Here is a 20,553-nt window from a genome sequence, read left to right as displayed (position 1 = left end):
CTGTCTCCTGAGAGGCTCAGCTGGAGCATGACTAACACAGAGGTGAATGCGAACAGCAAACCATTGAACTGAGAACAGAGTCCCTGTTGGAGGAGTTAGAGAAAGGATTGAAGGAACTTGAAGGGGCTTGCAACCCCATAAGAACAACAATGCCAACCAACCAGAGCTCTCAGGGACTAAACCACTACCTAAAGAGTATACAAGGACAGACCAATGGCTCCAGCTGCATATGTAGCAGAGAATGACCTTGTTGGGCCAATAGGAAGACAAAACCTTGGTCCTGCCAAGCCTGGACCCCCAGTGTAGTGGAATGTCAGGACAGGAAAATGAGAAGAGTGGGTGTTTGGTCAGTGGGAACACCATTATAGAAGAAGGGGAAGGGGGAGGGTGTAGTGGGCTTATGGATGGGAAACCAGGAAAGGGAATAACATTTGAAATGTAAATAAAAAGTATCTAATAAATAAATCACACCCTTCTCTGATAATTATAATGTTGATATTTTTCTTTCTTTACTATTTTGAGGTTTTTGTAAGCCATTTCTATCAAGTTGGATATTGTCACCATTTCACAATAAATATAATTTATTTTACAAGATTGGTGAGGATGAGATAGGAATATGTTAGAGCAGAGACCTCAAATATTCTTGCTTTTACTTCAAATTTTAAAAATATCTTTGATTGTGCTTTGGCCAGAGGTAAAGGATTCCAGAAGGTTTCTTGAATTTTCTTTATCATGCTTCGCTAAATGCACAGCATTGCCTAAGTTATATACTTGAGGTTGTGACCCAAATTGGGAAGAAATGCTAGACACTGTGTGGTTTTGTTAAATATAGTGACTAGTTTAAGCCCCCTTTTTTCTGCCTCAACAATTTCTTCCATAAGTTCTATAAAAGCCACCACAGTGGCTGTTTTGTGGCATCCCATTTCTTAGGATCCATTCATACATAAATCCTACCTTTAAGCTCTCCCTTAGGCCTCTATAATGAAAATTCTTTCTGACTTCTTCTTACTTTCTGTGAATTTTATATCATAGAAACAACTGACTCAGTGGATGATGTGTATGAATAGGTCTAGCATTCTAACACATGAGTTAAAGCCCATTTAAGCAAGGACCTCATCCCTAACCAATTCTAAGATACCTCAAATTTTGCATATCAATAGAATTTCACTACACATAACACAAAAAATTCACTACATTTTTATATATAATGCTAACAATTATTTGAATTTAAATATTCATATACTAATTTTCATGAAAATCTTATGCATTGTTTTAATATCTAGATTATTATGTTTTATGATATTCATTTATAATTACTTTATCGATTATAAGTTGTTCTTGGGGTTGGGGATTTAGCTCAGTGGTAGAGCGCTTGCCTAGCAAGTGCAAGGCCCTGGGTTTGGTCCCCAGCTCCGAAAAAAAGAAAAGAAAAAAAAAAGTTGTTCTTTACTTTCATAAGCACAATTATTTCCATGTTTAACTTTTTAATGAAAACCAACTAGTGTCTCTTTTCATAAAATATACTTCATGAAATTTTGTATGCTATAAAGAGGGTAGAAAATTATTTTGATCACAAAATTTAACTTTGTATTCTTAAAGATAGCCTTGATTCCATCTTGGCAGTATCACAAACACACACACACACACACACACACACACACACACGCACAGACATACATTATACATATATATGTAAATATATATTTGAAATTGTTAATCAACAGTTTTATGAGAAATTTACCAACATTATTTGCAGATCCAGAGTGCATGGTACAGTTACATGTTCTTCATCACTCTTTGGGGTAGTTAGTATAGGACTCACTTGAAAAACATTTCCTAAAAGTCTTAAAACTCCAGGTTATTAAAATTAATATTAATTTCTATATGCCATTCTGAAATAAACAAAACCACTAGAGAAACATCTTTAATACGATACGTTTTTTTTTTAAATCATTTGCCTGGACCTAGAGCATACAGAAATGTCTCACTTTTGAGTAAACATTCTATTATATCAGCACAAGCAATAGCGTGCATTAATACTCAAGTAAATAGTTATCACAACATTAATTTGGTTTCAGAAATTTATGAGGAAAATGAAGTATTTATTAGAATATTTGCTTTTTCATTATCTAACTTCTTTGTCTCTCTTCCCTTTATGTAACAAATTCCACTTAAAATAAAAAAAATTTAAAACTGGGAGAAACTTACAGTAAGACTTGAAGTAAACAAGTAAGACTGAGCATGAAAGAGTAGAAGCATAAGTAATTGGAAACCAATCTCTTCTAAAGTCTTGGTAGTCTATTGTTTCCTACAGAACACTATTTGTAAAACATAGAACAATGAAAGTGGTTACTTGAACTATATTATTTGTAGCCCAAACAGGTGATTATATAGTTATCAATTATATTATTTGTAGTTTCAAAATTATTTGAGTTTAACAATATCTCATCTCTAAATATTTGTTTTTATATTAAATTATTATGGTACATGACATACCATTAGTAATTTCTAGTTAAATTTTATTTGATATATAACATATAATTAAAAATTATATATGCGTATTATACATATCATATGCACTATGTCAATATGATTTAATTCATATACATACCTTCAATTGAAATCATATATGCAGAAACAAATTCATCATATACATCAGACCAAATTAAATCTTCTATCCCTAAGTAGAGTTAAGATTCCATCATTTTTATCCTTAAGTTTTTCTCAGTCTCCAGTGCTTTGTACATAAACTTATGGGAAACTTACTTGGTCATTTATTTGAAAGATATAAGCAATGAATGCACCAAATGAAAACTACTTGACGATCTGTGACTTTTTTTCCTAAAGCAACACTCAGACTTGATTTCCTGTTAGGTCGGCTTCTCTAGCTCGAGTCCAGTATCAATGGCTATACTTACAGAGCTGAATAACCAGATGTAGAAAAAATGGTTCATTATGTGGTACTTTAGAAGTCACACTTTGCAAAGTACCTTCCTATTGACTACCTCCTCTCAAAAGCAAGACATTCATGAGCTCTCTCAGTGCCTCGGCCTCCAGTTATTGTGAGGCAGAGGGTGAACTGCACTGGGCCGTAAAGTTCTATCCTTTAGAAGATGAAAGAAATCTCAGAGTCACAACTCAAACAGTGCTATACTATGCAGGCTGTGAAAACACTTTATGTCCTGCGGTAACAGAATCAAACTCCCCCTTTGAGGCCACGGGATGCAATTATAGAGGACTACAATGTCTCTTTCCATGGGATGTACACTATTTCGTCAGTCTTCAGTGCTCACAGGCAGCTAGCTGTGAAAATGTAAACCCTCCGGTTCTGAACAGATCCAAAGCACAGATATCTTCATCACTGAGTCCTTCAATTCTATTTATAACTAATTTGAGTAAAAATAACCAAATATGCTCTCTTACTTAAGAGATTCAGTTAGATATTTAGTAATTACATATGCTATAGTGTGCAAGTAAAGGATATTTTAGCTGTGTCAATCTTCTAGTCATATTTTCTTCCTATTTTCATAGAATGTACCATCCACCTAAGATCTGTTTATCCTCTTTTTCCCTGGCATTCTCTTCATCACACTTAAACTAGTTGTCACCTGCTTTAATACATCCACACTAATCAAGTTCCCCTCTAATGCCATTATTGGTTTTTAATAAACTTCAAATTTTATAGCAGTTTTTGGGTCAAAGCAAAATTGAGCTCATGGTACGCAGAGGTCATGTACACTCCCTACCCTTTCTGTCACATGAAGCAGTAGGTGAACCTGTAATCTCAATTATATTGCTAAAATTACCTTGCTATATGATTATCATCAAGACTGTGGTTTATACTTTAATTCAGTCTTGCTGCTGAGAATATTATTGATTTGAAAAAATTCACACTATATCTTGTATTGTATTCCATAAAAAAGAGATCCTCTTCTCTAACATTCATACACATTCTATTTATTATTCTGTTATCAATGTTAATACCTGCAATATTTGATCAAGATCCATTCCGAGAACTTTTTAACTCCAGAATGGATGAAGTCAAATATTGCATGATATTAGTATGAGTATTAAGAAGATAATAATTATAAAACCATAAATATAGGTCAAATGGCCAGGGACAGTGAGGCTTCTGATTCTAGTTCCAATGAAGCTGATGCAATAGAATTCATGACCAAAAGGAAATCTTGGCAATATGGTCAGAGCCATCTAAAAATATTATATGTGTGTGTGTGTGTATATATATATATATATATATATATATATATATATATATATATATATCTTGGCATCTTGACATCAGCAATGGTGTCAGGGACTTGGTGTCTTCAAATGGGATGAATCCTTAAGTGGGGCATCTCTGGATGACCTTTCTTCAGTTTCTGTTCCAATTTTTGTCCCTGTCTTTTCTTTGGACAGGAACATTTCTCCGTTAATGATTTGTGTGGGTATCCCAATCCCTCAACAGGGGGTCGTGCCTGTCTACTGGAAGTGGTCTCTACAGGTTCTATTTCCCCTTTGTAGGATATTTTGGCTAAAGTGATGCATATTGGGAGCCTCTTGTTTCTCTAGTGTCTGGGACTTTATCATGGCTACCCCAGTTACCAATTCCTGACTACTACAGATTTCTATTCTATTTCCTGACCTTTTAAATTCCTCTCCTGTCCCTATTACCTGATCCCATCCCCCTTTGTCTCCCCACCTCCTCTCTCCCTCCCAGGTCTCTCCCTCTCACCCTCTAGTTCCTGTGATTATTTTATTCCCCATTTTATGTAGGATTGAAGCATCCACTCTTTGGTTTCCTTGAATGGCTTGGAAGCACTAAAGAAATATTTAACATCCTTAGTCATCAAGGAAATGCAAATTAAAATGACCCTGAGATTCCATCTCACACCAATCAGAATAGCTAAGATAAATAACTCATGTGACAACAGATGCTGGCTAGGATGTGGAGAAAGAGGAACACTCCTCCATTGCTGGTGGGAGAGCAAGCTGGTAAAACCAATTTGGAAATCATTCTGGCAGTTCCTCAGAAAATTTGAAATAGTTCTACCTGAGGACCCAGCTATACCACTACTGGGCAAATACCCAAAAGATGCTCCAACATAAAACATATACACATGCACCACTATGTTCATAGCATCCTTATTTATAATAGTCAGAAGCTGAAAATACTCAGATTTCCTCTAGAAAAGAATGGTTACAGAAAATGTCATACATTTACACAATGAAGTACTAGTCAGGTATTAAAACTAAAGACTTCATGAAATTCCCAGGCAAATGGATGGAGCTAGAAAATATCATTCCAAGTGAGGTAACTCAGACACGAAAGAACACACATGGTATGTACTCACTGATAAGCAGATATTAGACCAAAAGTACCACCATAATAATCCACAAACCATATGGAGCTTATGAAGAAGGAAAACATAAAATTTCAAACACAAGGTGTATACCAGTATTACAAATATTGCAAAAGATTGAATAATGAAAATATGGAAAATTATTTTATTCAAATTTACAATTAAAAGTCAATTGGTAAGCTTACGAATGATGAGTAAACATGCCAACACATAGAAAGGCAAGCCACAGTAAGCTAAGGAATGAAAGGAAAAGGAGAAAGAAAGCAGTGGGAAGGTAAATTTTTCTGAACTTATAAAAATGCTTACAGAAGCAGAAGAAGCACAAATTTAACAAATGTTTTCCACTGTTTCTGTAGGTTAGAAACCATTCCAGTTATTTTTAATCTAATAAGTTATTTATCGGCATAACAACATGTCAGAGGCATTTAATTATCTTCAATGTAAATGAGAAAGAAAAAATCAGGCAAAGGGAACAAAGTGATTTGCCCCAGAGTGCACAGTCACTACCTATTGAAGTCAAGATTCAACTCAGGCAGCAGGTTCTATACCTGACCATTTATTATACTGCTGCCTCTTGGCTCACAGCATTAAGCTCCCATAGGAAAACTGCCTGTAACCTAATGGACACAAGTAATTAGAACATAGATTTGAACACTACCTTCCATGATAATTTAATTCTATTTTTCTGTTATTTTTCACCATTTTTAAGTAATTGTTTTTGCTATGCTCTGACAATCCTGCAAGAATGCTGTAAAACTTAATTATGCTTATTTTAAACACTTTGTCTACATTGAATACATAAAAGAAAACATTATGATATTTGTGATATCATAATACCAGAGATAACTTCGATATTTCTAAAATTATCACACAATAAGATCCATTTGATAAGTATTAAATAAGTATTTCCTCTATGCAATCTACGTGACCCTATTATATAGTGGATCTTTGTGGGACATACATAATTTCGGGCCCAGTTTGGCAATGAGCACCTGTAGAAGTTGGGAAATGTAGACCAGAGATCATGAGACAATCTGTACATATTATTACATAATATATGTGTATATATAAATAAAATATTAATTCAATCAAATTTATACTTCTCAAACATGATGCTGCATTGTGGGATGCTCCCAAGCCTTTGAGTTGAGCAACTTAAACCATGCCTGACTGTATCCAATCTGAAGACTGATTTATCTTCCTTTTTAAAGATCTCATGAATACTTCATGTTGAGTCATAAATATTAAATATATAAGTCTTTAAGAACAGGACTTGAAGTACTCCATTTATGGTAAATGGATTTATATTAAGTGGAAACAAGTAAATGTGTCTTACCTTTGCTTTCTGTAGAGATTCTGTATGGACATTATCCAAAACTCAACAATAGAGCAGTGGAATTCAACAGTAGAGAGCTGCATTTTGCAGCTAAAGATCAGAACATGTAAGAAACTTGCTATAGTTTGGATGCTTGTGAATCTAGACTTCTGGGAAGTCACTCTCAGTAACTCTTGCATAATAGTTCTGAACAATATAGAAGAAGATTCAATTGCATTGAAGATCACTAAAAAAAGTAAAACAAAAAAATCAACGAATTCGTTTTCCTCTTTCTATAGTTGTGTGTGTATGTGATGGGGGTGTTTCAGTATTCAAAACATTTACTCATCCACTTACATAAAACAGCATTAATTTCATTTAAGAATTTAAGTTAATATTTCCAACTGCATTTACTTGCCCTATATGAAAATTCATTTTTAAAGATCTTAATAATTCAAACATATTTTTGAAGTTACATTTCTCTAAATTGTATTTATAAATTATATTTTAGGAGAAAAGTCTTCTAAGAGTTCTAACATTTGAAAACTATTTATAAGTCACTAGGATGCATCAAAACTTCCATGTCTTTTGCAATGAGTATTAAAACAGCCTTGAATGGACTTTGAATTTCTTGAACCATAACTGTGTTTATCTTCATTTGAAAAGTCACAATGAGTTTTCTTCATTAGATTTAAAGCCCATTACTAGCCACTGAAAAAAAATGTGCTATTTAATAAAGGAGAAATCTATTTTTAAATATTGTTTATTCATTTCATGAGACTCAGCAATGTCTTCTTATTTGGTAATATGTTTTGTGTATTTCTCCTGAAGGAATGGTCTTTCAATTCAAGAGAAGGGAAATTTCACAGACGTGAAGATAGTAAATATCAAACTTGCCACAGGCAAATGCTACTCAAGGGCTTATGATTATATCACCAATGCATTACGTGCAGGTTTGACTCTCAGAAAACAATCTAGATGTTGGTGTTTATTGATCATTTTATTCTTATACATTTCAATTGATATTCCCCTTCCCAATTACACCAGCTCAAACCCCCAATCCTATTCCCCCTCTTCTCCTCCATTTTTCTCTCTATGAGGGTGCTTCTTAGCCCACTCACTCCTGCCTCATCACTCTAGCATCTCCCTTCACTGTTTCATCAAGTCTCCACAGGACCATGGACCGCCCCTTGAATTGATGTCAGATAAGGCCATCCTCTGCTACATACATATCTGGAGCAATAGATCCCTCCACGTATACTCTTTGGTTAGTAGTTTTGTCTCCTAGAGCACTAGGTGGTCCAGTTAGTTGATATTGTTCTTCCTATGGGGTTTCAATCCTTTTCAGCAACTTCAGTCCTTCCCCTAGCTCTTCTATTGGGGTCCCTTGGCTCAGTCCAATGGTAGTATCTGCTGCATCTGCATCTTATTGGTCAGGAACTGGTAGAATCTCTCAGGGAAGAACCATACTAGGCTCCTACTACCAAGCAAGTTATAAGTGGCATCAGCGTTAGTGTCAGGGCACCCATATTTGTAAAAGAAATGTTACTGAAGATCAAATCACACATCAAATCTCACACATTAATAGTAGGAGACTTCAGCACCCCACTCTCACCAATGGACAGGTTGGAAACAGACACTAAACAAAGACACAGTGAAACTAACGGAAGTTATGAACCAAATGTATTTGACAGATATCTACAACATTTCATCCAAAACCAAAAGAATATACCTTCTTCTCAGCACCTCATGGTACCTTTTCCAAAATTGACCACATGATTAGACACAAAACAATGTACAAGCACATTGAATTAATCTCGGGTATTCTATCAGATCACCACAGATTAAGGATGGTCTTCAATAACAACAAAACAACAACAAAATGAACAACTCTCTACTCAAGGACAACATGGTCAGGGAAAAAATAAAAAAAATAAAGACTTTTTGAATTTAATGCAAATGAAGGCACAACTTATCCAAACTTATAGGACACAATGAAAGCAGTACTAAGAGGAAATCTCATAGATCTGAGTGCCTGCATAAAGAAACTGGGCAGGCAATATTCTAGCAGTTTAATAGCACATCTGACAACTTTTGAACAAAAAGAAGCAAATACAACCAAAAGGATTATATGGCATGAAATAATCAATCTCCGTGCTGAAATTAACCAAGTAGAAAGAAAGAGAACAATTCAAAGAATGAACAAAACTAGAACATGGTTCTATGAGAAAATCAAGATAGATTAAACTTTTAGCCTAACTAACTAGAGTGTATAGAGACACTATCCAAATTAACAAACTTAGAAATGAAAATGGAGACATAACAACAGAAACTTAAGAAAAATTAAATTTCCTCACATCTTACTACAAAAGGTTTTACTCAGCAAAACTGAAAAATGTAGATTAAACAGAGGATTTTTGAGACAGATAGCTGGAACTAAAATTAAACCACAATCAGATAAACCCTATAAACACTCCCATAACTCATAAGGAAATTGAAGCAGTCATTAAAAGTCTCCCAAGCCAAAAAAGCCCAGGACCTGACGGATTTAGTGCAGAATTCTATCAGATATTCAAAGAAGACTTAATACCAATATGTATCAAACTATTCCACAAAATAGAAACAGAAGGAACAGTACCCAATTCATTCTTTGAAGCCACAGTTAAAATAACACTTAAATCACACATTTAACAAAAAGAACTTTTAGACTCATTTCCCTATGAATATCAATTCAAAAGTATGAAATAAAATTCTCTCAAACAAATCCAAGTATACCTAAAGCGATCATTCATCATGACCAAGTAGGCTTCATCCTAGGGATGCAGGGTTAGTTCAATATACAAAATTCCATTAACATAATCCACTATGTAAAAAAGTCAAATATAAAAAAACCACATGATCATCTCATTAAATGCTAAAAATGCCTTTGACAAACCCCTTAAGGTTAAATTTTGGAGAGATCAGCAATTCAGGGTCCACATATAAACATAATAAAAGTAAAATACAGCAAACCAAATACATCAAACTAAATGAAGAAAAAGTTAAAGCAAACTCAGTAAAGGGCAAGACAATGCTGCCTACTCTTCCCTGATCTCTTCAGTATAGTACTCAAATAATAAAAGGAGATGAAAGGGATAAAATAGAGGAGGAGGAAGTCAAGATATCACTATTTGCAGATGATAGGATAGTGTACTTAAGCAACCCCAAAAATTCTACCAGAGAACTCTTAGAGCTGATAAACAACTTCAACAAATTGGCTGACTGTAAAATTAACTCAAACAAATCAATAGCCTTCCTCCACTCCAAGGATAAATGGGCTGAGGAAAAAACATTAGGGAAATGACACACTTTACAGTAGTCAGAAATAATATAAAATATTTTGGTGTGACTCTAACTAAGCAAGTGAAAGATTTTTATGACAAGAATGTCAAATCTCTGAAGAAAGAAATTAAAGACCAGTAAAGGTTGCAAGATCTCCCATGCTCATGGATCAGCTGGATTCACATAGTAAAAATAGTCATCTTACTACAAGCATTCTATACACTCAATGCAATCTCCATCAAAATTGTAACTCAATTCTTCACAGAGATAGAGCATTTCTCCAATTCAACAGGAATAACAAAAACTCAGGATACTGAAAAACTATTCTCAAAAGAACTTCTGGAGGAATCACCATCCCTGACCTCAAGCTATACTACAAAGCAGTGGTGATAAAAAATTGCATGGCACTGGTACAGACACAGGAAAACCTTCAATGGAATAGAACTGAAAACCTGGAAATAAACTCACACACCTATGGTTACTTGATCTTAGACAAAGAAGTCAAAACCATCCAGTGGAAAAAAGACAAAATTTTCAACAAATGGTGCTGGTTCAACTGGAGGTCAGCATGTAGAAGAAGAAAAAAATGATCCATTCTTATCTCCTTGTACAAAGCTCAAGTCCAAGTGACTCAAGAACCTCCACATAAAGCCACATCAGATGAATCTAATAGAAGAAAAAGTGGGGAAGAGCCTTGAACACATGTGCACAGGAAAAAATCCTGAACAGAAAACCAATGGCTAATGCTCTAAGATCAACCCAAGTCATTAACAATCAACACTACATAAGTAAAACCAGTTACTCATTCATTTTATTTCTGGTATCAGTAAATATTTTGCTCCACTGTCTAGAAATTTTATGTTAAAAGGGGTTTTTCTTTTAAATGTTATTATCTGACTATCTTAGTTTGTCGAAATCACATTTCTCCTACTTCTGTATGCTGTACTTTCTAACAGCTTTCTCAGTCCCTGTAGGTACAGTGTTGAAACAGACACTTTCTTTCTTTCTTTGTTTTTTTTCCATGTGGAGAGGTTTAATGAGAGAAGAGTAGAAGAGTGGAAAGGAGGCCAGCCATGGGCACGTGGGGTGTGGGGGATAGGGGGCAAGAGCAGCAAAGAACAAAGAGCAAGAGGGGGTAAGAGAGCAGACACTTTCCTACCCGTAGTTTGCAAGCAATATTTTTTTTTGTTTTTCTGACATAAATGTGTTTCTTATTTTTCTCATGATTTTAGAGAATAAGTTCATTTTTTATCTTTTAACCAAGAAGTTATTGACCACATAGTGCACACTTAATCTTCAAAATTTCTGCTTGATGAATACGAATGATTGCCATTAATCTGCCAACTTTAACACTGAGAACTGGGCCATGACAGCAACACATATTTTTACACTCAAGCGCATTCTGCATCATGGAAAGAATCATTACTAGACTTATAAAACTAGAAACAGATACCGCAAGAAGAGAGGGTGAATATATATTTTTTATCTTATAAACTTTTTAATATTACTTTTATCATATCATGTACTTCAATACCAGTCATCTTCTCATCCCTTTCCATCTGCCTTCTCCCCTTGCAGTCTCTTCCCAAAAAAGGGGGAAAAAAAAATCTCATCATGGAAGCTATAGTGTGTCGCAGTTTATCCAAGAGTATGTTCTTTGTATATACATCTTTACTTCCAAATATTCATTGCAATGGATGGTTGTTCTGGCTTGCGACCTCTGGCTTCTGGTATAGTATCAATACCAGATCCTCACCCAGACTTCTCTCACATACCTTGTTTTTACTTATCATCATGGAGATCTTATGGCTTTGGATCTGCAGAACTGGCTCTTTCATGTGTTTGAGCAGTTCATTGATGATGTACATTTTGTGGGCCAACTCAAAGCCTTGAATCTGGATGGTAGCTAAGTTGGTCAGCTCATCAGCTCTCCTGGACCACATGACAAGGGTGAGTTTTCTAGCACTGCCCAGGCTAACTCATACAATGCTTTTGCCACAGGGCCACCCCCTCTTACCAATCCTCATGACGTTGTGGTAGGTTCACTTGAATCCATGCTACCAGAGCCAGCTAAAACTGTCTAATCAAGGTGTGTGTGTGTGTGTGTGTGTGTGTGTGTGTGTGTGTGTGTGTGTGTGTGTATGTCAGTGAGAAGGGATTTCCTGAGTGCTGTAGCCAGAATGTGGCTCTCTCATTCTCAGGTCTCATGTCCTGGGGATCAGTTCACCCTTGCCTTTGGCATCAGGGCCAACAGTACTATGGTGCTAGGTGAGGCACAGGTCCTGCTCTCCTAAATCCCACAGCTGGTAAAGAGGGACATGCTCTAACACTCTCACCATCCACGGGTCAGCTCTCCTGCCTGCTGAAGGTAGTAAGAGGGTTATCTCTCCCTCACCCATGCCACTACAAATGCACAGCATGGCTGGCTATCCAGCACGGTCTTTGGGGCCTACTCAGGCATACCCCTTTCACCAGGGTCAACTCTTCTCTGCTGCCCAGGTGAAGTAAAGGGCTTGATCTCCCAAGTGCCTCATCCAGCTCCGCACAGCCCTGGGGCATCAACATGGTCCCAGGCAGAAGTTGCACCTAGACCCGGGCATCCACATAGTCTTCAGTGGTAATATGAGCAGTGAACGTGGACAGAGACCTACATTGCTGAATGCCTATGGACCCAGATATGTTCCTCGACTGCAGTAAGGGTTAGGAATTCACCATGACATCCAGTGGAAAGACAAGCTACATATATCAGACTATTCCTCTCCATCCTCAAGTCCCCAGTTCTTCCTTTCTTCATAATACTCAAAGCATACTGCTTCTCTTTCTCTCCCATCTCTCCATCCCATACTTGTACACTGTAGTGGATACTGATGTAGGCCACCCGTGCAGCTAATGATCATCTCAGTGTCTTCCCCAGACCATATCACATGTGGTAGCATCAAGAGGACTTCTGAGTGTCTACAGCCCACCACGCTGCATCATATAAGGATATATAAAGTGTAGAAAAGTAATAGTATCTTGAAAGTGAGAGAATTAATTTTTAAATATATCTTGTGAATGTATGACCTGTGAAAGAATAAAAACTAAAATACAGATCTCTTGAACCCTCAGTCAGATAAATACCTTTTTTACAATGATCAACCTGTATTATAGAATGTCAGAAAGATAAACAAATACATTTGTGTCTTTCCTCAGTCAAAATATGTTAATAACAATAAATTCCCAGCAAAAAGTGGTTTTCATAGAAGCAGTTTCTTTCTCTGTTTCTTTGGAAACGGTTTGCCAAATATACCTACTTTACTTAGTAGCCAGAAAGGGTTCTTCCTTTCATTTTCCATTACTAATATTAGCTCTCACATCACATATTTACACATCACACAGTCAGTAACTTTATCTACCTGTAGGTTACAGGATGGTTTCAGAGTGTTAAAGAGGTTAAAGAGTTCAAAGGGTTTCAAAGAGCTAACAGACAATAGCAGGAATCTGATAGAAATCTAAGAGTCTGGATGATGAGGAAAGATTCTGAGAAAGCAATTGCTGGAAATCTGCCAGACACATTGCTATTGAATCAGGGTGATGCAGGGTTATAGGTTTGAGTGGAGCTACCAGACTTAGATAAGGCTCAGAAATAAAGTGAAGTACTAAAAGCTGTAGCTGAGAAAAGTCATTCCTTGATTCTAGGTGAAAAAATATTTGAAGATAAATTTGTGGCAATTGTGTCTGTGTGTGCATGTATAGACTATGTCCATGTGTGCCACAGTGTGTGTGTGTGTGTGTGTGTGTGTGTGTGTGTGTGTGTGTGTGTGTATTGTCTACATGTTCATAGGTATGAAAGCAACTTTGAAAGGGCTTTTTATTTCTCTACTTTGAAATTGAATTCCGGTTACGGGGCTTGAAAGACAAGACCATTAACCTGTTGACCTATCTTACTCTCTTCCCCATTCCTTTTGGAAGCAGGTTTTCTTGTTTCTTGCTGACTCTGTAACACATCAATCTGACTAGTCTAACTAACTAATGAGTTTCAGGCATCTGCCTGTCTCAACCATATATAGTTAATTATAAATATTTGCTCCTTAACCAGGCTTTTGATGTAGATGTTGGAGTTCCAAATTAAGTCCATAATGCTTATTTCACAGACACTTCTCCTACCGAGCCTTCTGTCTAGAATCCAGTAAAATATTTTTAATTGATAAATATTATGTTATTTTTTCACAGAAAGATATAAACATTTTTAGGTAGGAAATAATGCCATACAAAGTCCATCAAAGTCCAGTTCTGAGATAGGATGAATTGACTGGGCTGACAGATCATGGATAAATGGACATTTACAGGAGTGTGTGTAAACCAACACAGTTACATCCTTATAATGTTCTGTACCATTGTATATGAGGTCCTCTTGAATCATAAAAATTCCACATTCCAATAACTATGTACTTCCTTCAAAATATTTCCAAAAAACATTTGAACTTAGAGTGGGGAGTAGAGAAGAGAAATAATGTTCTAAACTTTGCTTCCATATCCACTCCTATGAATATTTTTCCCCTTTTAAGAAGGAGTAGGGGTACTGAAGCGGCAGGTACCCTGCGGTCCAGACAACACCAGGATCTGAAGGGACCCGATCAAAAGCTCCCTGCACCCAAATCCCGTGGGAGGGGGAGCTAAACCTTCAGAGGGGCAGACATGCCTGGGAAACCAAAAGAGACTACACTGCCCACATTTTTCACTACAGAGTAAAACACCTAACTCCATCTGGGACCCTGGTGCACAGGGGCCCCAGGAAAAGGCAGCGGAGACCCTCCTGGTTGCCGCCCTCACAGAGAGCTCAAAAACAACCCCCCAAGACCCACTTCAGCCACGGGACCACAAGTATGACCAACTTTTCTGCTCCAAGGGACCTGCCTGGTGGACTCAGGACACACAGAGGCAAAATTCCTCTGGGACTGGACACGTCCAGTTTTTACCTGGAGGCTGAACCTCACTGATCCCAGCCCACGTTCCCTGCTCCCAAACCCCTTGGGAGAGAAAGCTCAACACCTGGACAGGTGGGCATTCCTGACACTTCAGAGCAGGAGAGACCACCAATACTGCCCACCCATGCCCACAACCCTGGCCCAAGAGGAAACTGTATAGGGCTTCTGGGAACCAGAAGATAGGGGCACTCAAGCAGAAGGTCCCCTGCAGTCCAGACTCCACCAGATCTGAAGGGACTCAATCAAAAGCTCCCTCAGCAAAATCCTGTGGGAGGGAGAGCTAAACCTTCAGAAGGGCAGACACGCCAGGGAAGCCAGAAGAGATTACCCTCTGCCCATATTTCTGACTGAGGAAAACACCTAATGCCATCAGGGACCCTGGTGCATGAAGGCCCCAGGAGAAGGCAGCACAGGCCCTCCTGGTAACTTCCCTCACAGAGAGCTCAAAAGCAGACCTCCAAGAGCCACTTCAGTCACAGGACTACAGGTCAGACCAACTTTTCTGCTCCAAGTGGCCTGCCTCATGGACGCAGGACACAGGCCCACAGGAACAGCTGACGACCAGTAGACAGGAAAGACTACACGCCTGAAAGGAGAACACTCTGTTCACATAACTGGCTGAAAGAAAACAGGAAAACATGTCTACAGCACTCCTGACAAACAGGCCTATAGGATGGTCTAGCCACTGTCAGAAATAGCAGAACAAGGTAACACCAGAGACAACCTGATGGCGAGAGGCAAGCATAGGAACCCAAGCAACAGAAACCAAGACTACATGGCATCATGGGAGCCCAATTCTCCCACCAAAGCAAACACTGAATATACAAACACACCAGAAAAGCAAGATCTAGATTTAAAATCACATTTGATCATGATGATGGAGGACTTCAAGAAAGACATAAAGAACTCCCATAGAGAAACGCAGGAAAACATAAATAAACAAGTAGAAACCTATAGAGAGGAATCACAAAAATCCATGAAAGAATTCCAGGAAAACACAATCAAACAGGTGAAGGAATTAAAAATGGAAATAGAAGCAATAAAGAAAGCACAAAGGGAGACAACCCTGTATATAGAAAACCAAAGGAGGAGACATGGAGCCATAGATACAAGCATCACCAACAGAAGACAAGAGATAGAAGAGAGAATATCAGGAACAGAAGATTCCATAGAAATCATCGACACAGCTGTCAAAGATAATGGAAAATGGAAAAAGCTACTGGTCCAAAATATGCAAGAAATCCAAGACTCAGTGAAAAGATCAAACCTAAGGATAATAGGTATAGAAGAGAGTGAAGACTCCTAGCTCAAAGGACCAGTAAATATGTTCAACAAAATCATAGAAAAAAACTTCCCTAAACTAAAGAAAGAGATGCCCATAAACCAAGAAGCCTACAGAACTCCAAATAGATTGGACCAGGAAAGAAACTCCCCCTGTCACATAATAGTTAAAACACCAAATGCACAAAATAAAGAAAGAATATTAAAAGCACTAAGGGAAAAAGGTCAAGTAACACATAAAGGCGAACATATCAGAATCACACTGGATTCTCACCAGAGACTATGAAAGCCAGAAGATCCTGAACAGATGTCATACAGACCCTAAGAACACACAAATGCCAGCCCAGGTTACTGTATCCAGCAAAACTCTCAGTTAACATAGATGGAGAAACCAAAATATTCCATGACAAAACCAAATTTACACAATATTTTTCTACAAATCCAGTGCTACAAAGGATAATAAATATCAAAGCCCAACATAAGGAGGCAAGCTATACCCTAGAAAAAGCAAGAAACTAAACATCTTGGGAACAAAACAAAGAGAAGAAATCCACACAAACATAATCTCACATCCAAATATGAATATAGCAGGAAGCAACAATCACTATTCATTAATATCTGTCAACATCAATGGACTTGACTCCCCAATAAAAAGACATACATTAACAAACTGGATATGCAATGAGGTCCCTGCATTCTGCTGCCTACAGGAAACATACCTCAGAGACAAAGACAGACACTACCTCAGAGTGAAAGGCTGGAAAACAACTTTCCAAGCAAATGGTCGGAAGAAGCAAGCTGGAGTAGTATCGAATAAAATCAATTTTCAACCAAAGGTCATCAAAAAAGATAAGGACGGACACTTCATATTCATCAAAGGAAAAATCCACCAAGATGAACTCTCAATCCTAATATCTATGCTCTAAATACAAGGGCACCTACATACATAAAAGAAACCTTACTAAAGCTCAAAGCACACATTGCACCTCACACAATAATAGTAGAAGATTTCAACACCCCACTCTAATCAATGGACAGACCATGGAAACAGAAATTAAACAGAGACATAGACAGACTAAGAGAAGTAATGAACCAAATGGACGTAACAGATATTTACAGAACATTCTATCCTAAAACAAAAGGATATACCTTCTTCTCACCACCTCATGGTACTTTCTCCAAAATTGATCATATACTTGGTCATAAAACAGCCCTCAATAGATACAGAAAGAGAAATAATCCCATGCGTCCTATCAGACCACCACGTGCTAGACCTGGTCTTCAACAACAATAAGGGAAGAACGCCCACATATACATGGAAGTTAAACAATGCTCTACTCAATGAAAACTGGGTCAAGGAAGAAATAAAGAAAGAAATTAAAAACTTCTTAGAATTTAATGAAAATTAACATACCCAAACTTATGGGACACAATGAAAGTCGTGCTAAGAGGAAAACGCATAGCTCTGAGTGCCTGCAGAAAGAAACAGGAGAGAGCATATATCAGCAGATTGACAGCACACCTAAAAGCTCTAGAACAAAAAGAAGCAAATACACCCAGGAGTAGGAGAATGCAGGAAATAATCAAACTCAGAGCTGAAATCAACTAAGTAGAAACAAAAAATACTATACAAAGAATCAACAGAACAAAAAGTTGGTTCTTTGAGAAAGTCAACAAGATAGATAAACCCTTAGCCAGACCAAGGAGAGGACACAGAGAGTCTGTCCAAATTAACAAAATCAAAAATGAGAAGGGAGACATAACTACAGAATCAGAGGAAACTCAAAAAAATCATCAGATCCTACTACAAAAGCCTATATTCAAGAAAACTTGAAAATCTGCAGGAAATGGATAATTTCCTAGACAGATACCAAATACAAAAGTTTCATCAGGAACAGATAAATCATTTAAACAACCACAAAACTCCTAATGAAATAGAAACAGTCATTAAAGGTCTCCCAACCGAAAGAACTCAGGTCCAGATGGATTCAGTGCAGAATTCTATCAGACTATCATAGAACACCCCATACCAATACTATCCAAACTATTCCACAAAATTGAAAGAGATGGACCGCTACCGAATGAAGCCACAATTACTCTTATAACTAAACCACACAAAGACCCAATAAAGAAACAGTACTTCAGACCAATTTCCCTTATGAATATCGATGCAAAAATACTCAATAAAATTCTGGCAAACCGAATCCAAGAGCACATCAAAACAATCATCCACCATGATCAAGTAGGCTTCATCCCAGGCATGCAGGGATGGTTTAATATACGGAAAACCATCAATGTAATCCATTATATAAACAAACTGAAAGATAAAAACAAGATGATCATTTCATAAGATACTGAGAAAACATTTGACAAAATTCAGCAGCCCTTCATGATAAAAGTCCTGGGAAGAATAGGAATTCATGGCCCAACCTAAACATAGTAAAAGTCATATACAGCAAACCAGTAGCTAACATTAAAATAATGGAGAGAAATTTTAAGCAATCCCACTAAAATCAGGGACCAGATAAGGCTGCCTACTCTCTCCCTACTTGTTCAATATAGTTCTTGCAGTTCTAGACAGAGCAATCAGACAACAAAAGGAGATTAAGGGGATTCAGTTTGGAAAAGAAGAAGTCAAAATATCACTATTTGCAGATGATATGATAGTATATTTAAGTGATCCCAAAAGGTCCAGCAGAGAACTACTAAAGCTGATAAACACCTTCAGCAAAGTGGCTGGGTATAAAATTAACTCAAATAAATCAGTATCCTTCTTCTACACAAAACAGAAACAGGACGAGAAAGAAATTAGGGAAATGACACCCTTCATAATAGTCCCAAATAATATAAAATACCTTGGTGCATCTTTAACCAAGCAAGTAAAAGATCTGTATCATAAAAACTTCAGGACTCTGAAGAAAGAAATTGAAGAAGATCTCAGAAGATGGAAAGATTTCCCATGCTCATTGATTGGCATGATTAATATAGTAAAAATGGCTATTTTACCAAAAGCCATCAACAGATTCAATGCAATCCCCATCAAAATACCAATCCAGTTCTTCAGAGAGTTAGAGAGAACAATGTCAAAATTCATCTTGAATAATAAAAACCCACGATAGCTAAAACTATCCTCAACAATAAAAAGACTTCCGGGGGTATAACTATCCCTGAACTCAAGCAGTATTACAGAGCAATAGTGATAAAAACTGCATGGTATCAGTACAGAGACTGACACATAGACCAGTGGAATAGAATTGAAGACCCAGAAAGGAATGCACACATCTATGGTCACTTGATTTTTGACAAAGGAGCCAAAACCATCCAATGGAAAAAAGATAGCATTTTCAGCAAATGGTGCTGGTTCAACTGGAGGTCAGCATGTAGAAGAATGCAGATTGATCCATGCTTATCACCCTGTACAAAGCTTAAGTCCAAGTGGATCAAGGACCTCCACATCAAACCAGATACACTCAAACTAATAGAAGAAAAACTTGGGAAGCATCTTGAACACATGGACACTGGAGAAAATTTCCTGAATAAAACAGCAATGGCTTATGCTCTAAGATCAAGAATCAACAAATGGGATCTCAAAAAACTGCAAAGCTGTAAGGCAAAGGACACTTTGTTAGGACAAAGTGACAACCAACAGATTGGGAAAAAATCTTTACCAATTCTACAAATGATAGAGGGCTTATATCTAAAATATACAAAGAACTCAAGTTAGACTGCAGGGAGACAAATAATCCTATTAAAAAATGGAGTTCAGGGGGTTGGGGATTTAACTCAGTGGTAGAGCGCTTGCCTAGGAAGTGCAAGGCCCTGGGTTTAGTCCCCAGCTCCGAAAAAAAGAACCAAAAAAAAAAAAAAAAAGGAGTTCAGAGCTAAACTGAGAATTCACAGCTGAGAAATGCCGAATGGCTGAGAAACACCTAAAGAAATGTTCAACATAGTCATAAGGAAAATGCACATCAAAACAACCCTGAGATTTCACCTCACACCAGTGAGAATGACTAAGATCAAAAACTCAGGTGACAGCAATTGCTGGCAAGGATGTGGAGAAAGAGGAACACTTCTCCATTGTTGGTGGTATTGCAGACTGGTACAACCATTCTGGAAATCAGTCTGGAGGTTCCTCAGAAAATTGGACATTGAACTACCTGAGGACCCAGCTATACCTCTCTTGTGCATATACCCAAAAGATGCCCCAAAATATAACAAAGACACATGCTCCACTATGTTCATAGCAGCCTTATTTTTAATAGCCAGAAGCTGGAAAGAACCCAGATGCCCTTCAACAGAGGAATGG

Source organism: Rattus norvegicus, chromosome 5 (genome assembly GCF_036323735.1).
Source record: "Rattus norvegicus strain BN/NHsdMcwi chromosome 5, GRCr8, whole genome shotgun sequence".
Taxonomy (NCBI): domain Eukaryota; kingdom Metazoa; phylum Chordata; class Mammalia; order Rodentia; family Muridae; genus Rattus; species Rattus norvegicus.
This window is presented reverse-complemented; position numbering follows the sequence as displayed.